Source organism: Molothrus ater, chromosome 4 (assembly GCF_012460135.2).
Source record: "Molothrus ater isolate BHLD 08-10-18 breed brown headed cowbird chromosome 4, BPBGC_Mater_1.1, whole genome shotgun sequence".
NCBI classification, from domain to species: domain Eukaryota; kingdom Metazoa; phylum Chordata; class Aves; order Passeriformes; family Icteridae; genus Molothrus; species Molothrus ater.
The window spans coordinates 31,527,415-31,536,603 of record NC_050481.2 but is presented as its reverse complement, the minus strand read 5'-3'; positions in this window follow the sequence as shown (position 1 = coordinate 31,536,603).

The window sequence follows — 9,189 nt, the reverse complement described above, 5'->3', positions numbered from 1 at the left end:
TGTTTCAAATCTATTTCAAAGTATTTGAATTGAGGTTGGGTGAAATCTGGATTTGTTATTTTAATTTGGACTGTAAATGACCTACAAATTATAAAACAAAATAAATAAGCAAATACCATGTCTCCTGTCATCTACAATCAGGTTACATCACATCAAATTCAGAATATCTTTTGCAGGAATATGATTTTAATACAGCTTTCCTACATCTGAAGGAATAAAATACAACTTTATAATGTTAAATGCATGTGCTATACTAACTGAATTCCTATATTTAGAACAATTTTGCAGTCATGGGGGAAAAAATGTGACATTTACTTTGCTTTATGCTCATAGATAGTACTAGGAAAATTAGATAGTTCAAAAGCTTTTAAAAGTATTTCACCTGTAGACCACTCCCCTGGTAGTTAATGTAGGTGGTTCACTGACTCATTTGGAATTACTTCAATCTTACTTGGATATATGGATGAAACTGTTTCATCACTACCTGAATTTTAAAGGATGCATTGATCCAAGCACTACCGTGAAATGGTTGCAGCTACCCTTTCAGCAAGCTGGGTATTTACAAAAACGGGTTGCATGAATGCAAGTTTTAATCTGGAATTTTTTTTCATTCACTAACTACAATATTTTAAAAAGAAAAATACACACTCTTTTTATTACATTAGATCTGGAAAAGAATCAAAGCAATGAATTTAGGTCATCCTTTAATTAGTTGGATAACCATATAACTAGTCATATAATGAGGTTTATCTATATGGAATATCCATTATATATATATATATATAACTCCATATTTTTCCTTGGTATAGGCACAAGAACATTTATCTTTGGCTTTACCATACTGTGGCACAAAAACTGACCTAGAAAATCTATCCAGAAACTGTTTTACACTTTGTTAGCTATGGTTTTACTCTAGTTTCCTTCTGCCCAGTCACCTTCTATTAAAGCTTTGGGGTTTTTGATCCCTCTGCACAGCTCGTTAGGTAGTGGCACTAGGAGGACAGATGTGGCATGAGCTACTGGGAGAACATCATAAGGCATGACTGAAAACTCTCTTTGGATTATGGACGGGCTGCAAAACCACTAAAAAAGGTGCATGAACTGCTGCAGACCTTAGTTCTCTGTCTCTAGGTACAAGCATGAAGGAGAAGAGAACTTTCTTTTCAATCCAGAGACTCCATTTTTTTTCTTTACAAATATCTGAAGAGGTATCATGCCAGACATGATCTCCTAGTTACAGCAGTATTAAAACAACTGAGGATCTCTGACCACAATGATGCAGTCCTTCTTTTGCCAAGAAAAGAACACAGAGACTAATGAGGATTACTCAGCTGCATTATCTGAGACATAGGTTCTGCTTTCCTCTATGGAAAGCAGTGAAGAAAATCACACAAAGTCAGAAAGAGCAAGACACAAAAAAAGAGTACAGATGAGAAAAAAATAAGGGCAAAGAGAAAGGGCAAGAAAAGAAGAAAAATAGAGAGAAATTAAAGGACAAAAGGGAACAGAAATGTAGAAAGGTAAGGGAGAAGTATGAGAGGGAAGGGAGGAATGGAAGGAAGAGAGAGAAAGGGAAAGGGAAAGGGAAAGGGAAAGGGAAAGGGAAAGGGAAAGGGAAAGGGAAGGGAAGGGAAGGGAAGGGAAGGGAAGGGAAGGGAAGGGAAGGGAAGGGAAGGGAAGGGAAGGGAAGGGAAGGGAGGAAAGAGAAAGACAGAAAGATGAATAACAGGTAACAGGGAAGGTGGGGAGGGGTGAAAGAGTGGGACAAAAAGATCCCTAGACAAGACAGACAAAGAAGGTAGGAAAGAGAAATGAAGGGACCTTATTAACAAATTTTCCCCTCTCAGAAATAGGGGAAAAGATTTTCTGTGTAAGTCAGGATGACCTGAGCTAAAACATGAGCTTATAGCTGTATGCATTTAGAGTACCTGCAGAATTTTTTATACAGGAACACAGTCAAGCATCACAGTGTCTTGGGAAACTACCAGTCTCTCAGGTGAGAAATGAAATTATTGGTAATTGCTTCAGGAGAGCTTAGTTCAGTGGTAATAACTGAGGACACACTTTGAATATGGAGTAATCATTACATTTTGGGAAGGCCGGTGAGTGAAAAATTTTCTGCCAAGAAGATATAGCCCTTAATTCAACTCTCCAACCAACATGAGATCGCTCTTATAATGGACTGATGCACCCTGGCTCAAGATCATTTGCAACTACCCTGCATCTTAACAGGAGAGAATTAGCAGAAGCAAGGGGCTTCTGCAGAATAAATGAATTCTGAAAGTAAGACCATGGGGAAAAAAAAAATCATATTTAGGGTTTTTTATATTTGTTTAGAGGTGGGATTAAATCTGTGCTATTTGGCACTTCCTTTGCACCAGCTTTGCCAAAGTCATTATTTCTACCCACCATCTCCTCTACACCATTTAAGTGTCTCTCAAACATGTTTTTAATCCAGATTGATTTACTATGAAAACATCTCAATTTTCTTTTTTTGCTCAAAGCCTATCTCAGTAAAAACTTGTTGTGCACAGAGTATATAGTTCTTTGGCAGGTTCTAATATTCAGGTCAATTGTAGTATGCTCACAAATCTCAGAAATCCTTTAGGATACTACTAAACCACTAAAACATTAGGAAATCTTGTAGCTACATAAATAGAGAAGTACAGATGCTTGTAAAATTACTAAAGAACAGCATCTGGCATGAAAGTAATTCCTAAAAGTGAGATTATTCTTTTGTCCACCTTATATAAAGCAAAATATTATTATTATTATATGAAATCTGTTGAGGTACACACACTTTGTGTCATGATGTGTCTGCATTTCAATGACACTATGCCTTCAGATAATTAGAAAAGGGATATTTCTTTGCATATTTTTCATGTTTTACAATTATTATTGTTGTGGTGGATATAGAACAGGACTCTATATTTTCACAATAATTTATTAGCTCTACAATGTAGCCTAGGTTTGGAAACCATATATTATATTTTCTTCTTACTTAAGCATTACCAAATACTCCTTGAAGAAATTTTTTCCAAGAAGATTGCTTATTTTCAAAGTAGCAATTGTGCTACTCTGACTGTACAACTCATTGTCTTTTCAGAACAATTTGAAACATGTTATCATAAATTCAGGATGGATGCTAACATTAAGATTTAACTCCATATATAGATATAGCATTGTAGCAATCATTATTAATAATTTGGGCAGCCAAATTTTTAAAAAACTCATGAAATTAGTAAACGGCTTGTTGTGGTGACAAAACTGATTTGACAGCTCTAACCCACTTGTTGCATAGTTTTTTGTTGTTCATTCTTCTTTCCACACACTCAAATTCTTGCCACTATTGGATAAATACTAATTTTGCCTCTTCCTGTCCTGAATTAACAGAAAAGATTATAAGAATGTCTAGAAGAAAGAACTGTAGAAAATGAAGAAAAGTGCTATTTTCTTATTGAGAAGAGTAACATTTATCAAAACATGTAGCCCTTATTCTGCTTCCATTAGCTGTAGGGGATACCTATCAGTAAATTAGCACCACTATTCAGCTGCTTTTTGTTTCCAGCTCCAAGGTCTCTTGATTCAATATGAACACAGTACACAAAGTGCTTGCTGGTTGTTCAATATAATCCCTTCCATTTGTACACCTCCTCTCCAAACTTTCCTCAATGGGTGTTAATGTAGGGTGCAGGTGGACCTGGTGGCATAGTGTCCTATAAGATGGGCAGTGATTTGCTTCTAACCTTGATAAACACTGAAATTAAGGAAAAGGCTTAGCAGATTGATGAAGCCTTACTGAGCAAAGGGAGACAAGAGCTATGAATAAATATTAAATTGAGCTATAATATCAACATTGTCAGAAAACAAGGTGAGAGACATATTAAAATCTCTCCAAATCATAAAAAAGATCCAGCTGAGCACATGATGTGATATGAATATGAAATAGGGATCTGCTAGGGAGGCTCTTTTTGATTCATTACTGCCTGAACAGTTTGGAGGTTTTTTTCCCTGTGCACATGCTCTCCACACAAACCTCTCTGGGTTGTGCCAGGCCAACAGCAGGAATACTATCTGGATACAAAGTCCAGTGGAGCTGATGTACCTTGAGCAGAGCACACTAAAATAAGAGAAAAATTATCTTAGTAGCAGCAGTGCATTTCACAAAGCACTCCTTGCTGCTGTTCAGTAAAAACAGTTATCCTTTTGATTTATATTAAAATCAAACAAGATTTATGGAAAGCAGATAACTGTGATGTTGATATTGTTATTACTACAAAGATATTTACTGGTGCTTGATTTTTACTTCAATGGAAATAAGAGATAATGTCAATGAAAATCTGTGAATTACAGTAAATTTTCATATATAGCTATAAAAGGTACCTGTTTTCTTAAACAATTTTACTAATAGAATAAAATATAGCTTTTGAATATTCTGGTCCCTAAGCAGTGAAAACAAAACCCTTTCATGCTTGTGAAGCATCACACTGTACATCTTGCCATTTTTGTATTTGTCCTTAGGCATCACCATGGCCAGTGTTAGAGACAAGATGTTGTGTTAGATGTGCATTTGTTCTGATTCACTACTGATGTATGTCCTTTTGTCATTTTGACATTCCTAACTTTGAACATCTGAAATATGAAAAGGCAGAGGAAAATTTTCAAAGGAATGTAAAGAACTTTTCCTTTGCTTTTTGACCTGCCTTGCCAACACATTTTTTTGTTTTTCTCTCTAAAATGCAAACAGTACAAAAGATGATCTATTTTGTGATTCTTGCAGCATATTTTGTCTGTCAACTACATTTCCTACATCATAATAGTATGCAGAAAAAATAATTTAGTTATTTTTCACTGAGGCAATTTGTTTGTTTCTAAACTATTACTTGCATTTACTTCTTAATACAATAGTAATTTTTCTTTCAGATTGTTTATATATTATTGTAGTTCTACAGACTTCATTAGACATAATAGAAATGAGCTAAGGCCCTAAGGTTTGATTTTATCTCCATCATAACATGTAGTTTTAGATAATTTTATATAGTGTGTGAGTGGTTTTAGTCCTCTGTAAAAAATAGCCATTGCATATCCTTTTTCCTTAAAAATAGTATTTTGTACATTCTCCCAGCTCTAAGACAGACAATTCTGAGTTTCTCCTGAGGTCCTTATGTAGGTCCCAATGCTGAAATCTCAGTTACTGTCAAGTAGCATTAACACAGAAATAGAAAATTTCCAATGCAAACTACTTTTTAGCAGATGATTAGTGGACAAGGCAAAGGCAATGGCAATTTTTTTTTCAGCTAGGGATATAGTCACCAAAGATATTTCATCTCCCATGCATTTTGATTGATAACATTTTACTATTCCACTGAGTCAGTAAACACAACCAATAAGTACTTCTTAATAGCCTAGAAATTCTCTTGCAAACATGGAAGTTGTCATTTAAAAAAAACCTCTCCCACCCCAAACTAGCCAATCAACATTTTATGTGCAGTGAAGCTCCATTTTTAAACTTTCAAGAAGCAAAACAGTGTCTGCTTACTTTTCTTCCATTTCCCTGTTTATCCTACCTTGAGCACCTTTAATGTTGCACAGCTCCATCTATTCTAAGACTCTGTTTGCCTTGATGTGCTTTCTATAGTAACCACCAACATTACGCCTTGAAGGATTTATTGTTCTTTCTTATTTAGCAGACAAGGAAAACTATAAGAGTTGAGAAAATGGTGGACAGATTGAGAGATCTGAGCTTGCTGCTCATGAGGAATATGGTTGGGCTTGCACACAATGGTCACTCCCCTTATAGGCAACTGGTTTGGCAATATGTCTTTTTCTTCTTTACTTCATATGCACTTAATTTCCAGGAATCTTTATTCATCTGACGCTGTGTGAATCCTTCTGCCGATCCTGATATTTCTAAAACACCCGGGGACTCTGTCTCAAATATCTCCTTACTATGCTGGATATGAGACTGAAATGATCATACTCTTGTGTCAATAACAGACAGTTCTGCAAAATCTAAAAAAATTGAATGTAAAATCTGTTGCTGATTCATCCTTCTGTTGCTTTTGAAACTGTGTTAGCTAAAAAATCACATTGCAGCAAGCATGAAATATTAATCTAGTTCTTCATTACTCAGTTTCTTCTGTGTAGCTGTGAGGATTCTGGGCAGGATGATATTCTCTTTGGCAGGGGGTTCATTGACACATGCTGTATCCAAGTGTTTGAGAGCATGAGGGAAATTGAAGGAAGGAGATGGGGGCAAACCTGGCTTCCCATAGGGCTCATGTGGTTGACACAAGTGATTCTGCAGGCATTAACACACCCAGTGTAGTGCATATCCCCTTATTCTTCTGGACACAAACTAAGAGGAGCACAAAGACAGGTCTGACATCACATCTTGGCTGTTCCTCTCACCAATAAAGAGTCCATATTCCCTATCCAGTCGTCAGATCCCCATGAGGGCTCTTTTGGAAGCAGCTGGGCCAGATATACCTGTTCTGATGGTTTCCTGGTCACTTCTGTAGGCAGCTCCAGGTCATAAGTAAAACTTCATGTGTAGCACAACAAAGCATGAGGTGAAAGTGCCTGAGGATGCTCCTGAGGATACTTCAGAAACGGATAGCACTGGGTTAAGGCTGAATTTGAAAGCAAAGTCCCTGCTCTCCTTCAGCAAATTTGTGAGGGATCTATATCTAGAACCCTCACAAAAGATATAGATTTAAAAAAAAAAAGATAATAAATCTGTATCTAGATAATCTAGATATAGATTATCTGTATCTATATTATATATGATTTATATCTACATTATTTATATATATATCTAGATATATCTATAGCTATATCAAAAAAGTATCTATAAAATATATAGATTTTAGACTTATATATTTTTAAAAGCCTCTTCAACAGCAATGAAATGAGAAGTTGTAGAAATGGAAAATGTGATTATCTTAGACTCTCCTAATCTAAACAGGGAGAGTTGTTTATATATTATCACCTTACTTTCTTTAGCTTAGTGCCAAAATCCAAAAGAGAAAGTGACAGGATAAAGAGATGAATTGAAGTCACAGTATGAGACTTTATTCACCTTTTCTTGGTGATAATGTCTAAAAGACTGAAATCTTATTTATTTCACATACATCTATTTGGAAGCTCGTCTTTAATTTCTGCCAGAATTGTTCACTGAAACTTGGCTTGGAAAATGGAGTAACTGCTTTGCCAGCAAGCAGTCATAAATAAAGCTTATGCAGTGATGCTAGAAGCTAGCAGATATTGTTATCGATTTCATGATTGCCTTGTAAGAATTCCAAATGCAGACAATCACAATTCCTTTATTAAGCTGAGGTTACTCGAAGTCACCACTGCAATTAATTTCTATTTAAGATTTGTTATACAAGGAGAAGTAATAACTTCTCTGGTGCATTTAAATCATCACTGAACTTTTTATTGTTGTGCACCAATATTTTAATAATAACAGCAATAAAATGAATAGTTATGACTTTAACAGAAACAATATTTTACAATACAAAATGATTAGAGAAAAATGATAGAGCAATTGTGTTTCCTTACATAACACAAGGTAAATAAACAAGACACCACTGTTAACAGTGGCTCTGTTGTCTTTAGCTAGTCTTTCCAAAAATTGTTCAACATTAAAATCTTTTTTTAAAGCATGTGCAGACATGCTCTGGCTCTTCAAGAGTGATGGAGGTATTTATATTCTTCTGTGTAGGTTTTAACTACTTTTACCTAATGTTGATTTCATCTCCACGCTGTTTGTAGATTTGTTTCTAAGATACTGCAAAAAGTGGCAAAGAGTGTTAAAGATGAGGCAGAAAAATATTGCAGTGGGAATGCACACTCTGTGACTAATTGGTCTTACATGTGAACTCTCTAAGGCATCCCTGTAATTATGCTGGAGATGAATCTCTGGATCTCCCTGAAGGGCTTCTCAGGCTTCCCAGGAGGGAGGCAGCAGCCCACTGGCTTTTTGTCACATGGCCTGCCTCTACAAAAGGTAATTTGCATTGCTATCCAGATAAGCATGTACAGTACGTTGAATCCTAACTATTTAGAAATAATGAGAAGCTCAGGGCCAATCTAGCAGTGCTGACATGAGCAATAGGTTAGTTTAAGAGCCCTGATGCAACTGGTAGACTTCTGAATAACTAGGTGGTGTAAATTAGATTACATGCAATATATATTGCTATGTAAATTTGGAGACAAACTAGGTCTCAATCTGGAAAAAGGAAGTGGTTTTGATAGAGCTTATTCAGCTGTTCTTGGGAGCCTGTATGAAAGGGAAGCACAATTGTTTTGCATCAAGAGAGAACTAGATGTAATTTTAAAGAAAGAGGAATAAATATGGCACTGATTTTTCTCTTGGCTCCATATTGCTCTCTTGGGTAGTGCATTTCACTTTTGCTGTTCCTCAAGGAATAGCAAACAACAGAGGTCAGGATTTAAATTTGCCTAAATACTTTCAAAATGCTTTTCTTTTTCGAAAAGGGTAAGTGTACCAGGATGGTCTTACTTATAAATTAATGTATATTAGACTGGTCTCCTGTTTCTTCTGTCTTGTACCTTACACAGACAACCTGCAATTCCGATAAAAAAGCAAATTTTTATTTGCTCTTTAAATGGGTTTTGTCACTGTTAATGAAAAAAATAAAGGTCGTGAGAGGTAATTAGATACAGAATAAAAAGCAGCAGCAACATATTTAGAAAGCATGCCAAAAATATAGTAATGCAGTCTTTCCAGTGTAAATATCTGTGGAATATCTACTGATTTATAAATGAAACTGTCAAAAATATGGTCTAATTCTCACTGGCAATAGTTATATTCCATCTAGCAGGGGGATGAATGTGGTCATTAGGAATTAAATACAACTCCCTGAACATAAAAATGAAACCCTGTTTGAAGGTATTGGCCAAGTGAAAGGAATGACAAAATCTCAGGTGATCTCTGTTATCACCCAATATGCTTGAGAACTGATATGTGTCTGAAAAGCTGCATCCTTCCACCCCCAGCCCCAGCTGCTTAGGGAGATGTATCACCTGAGCAGCACAAGCATAGCACTTCACACAGCATGTCAAAGAAAAGGAAATATCCCCCAAAGTCTGCAACAAAATATGGAAATGTATAGAAAAAAACGTGATAGTGCATGTTTTTCTATCATGTCAGAAAAGAAATAG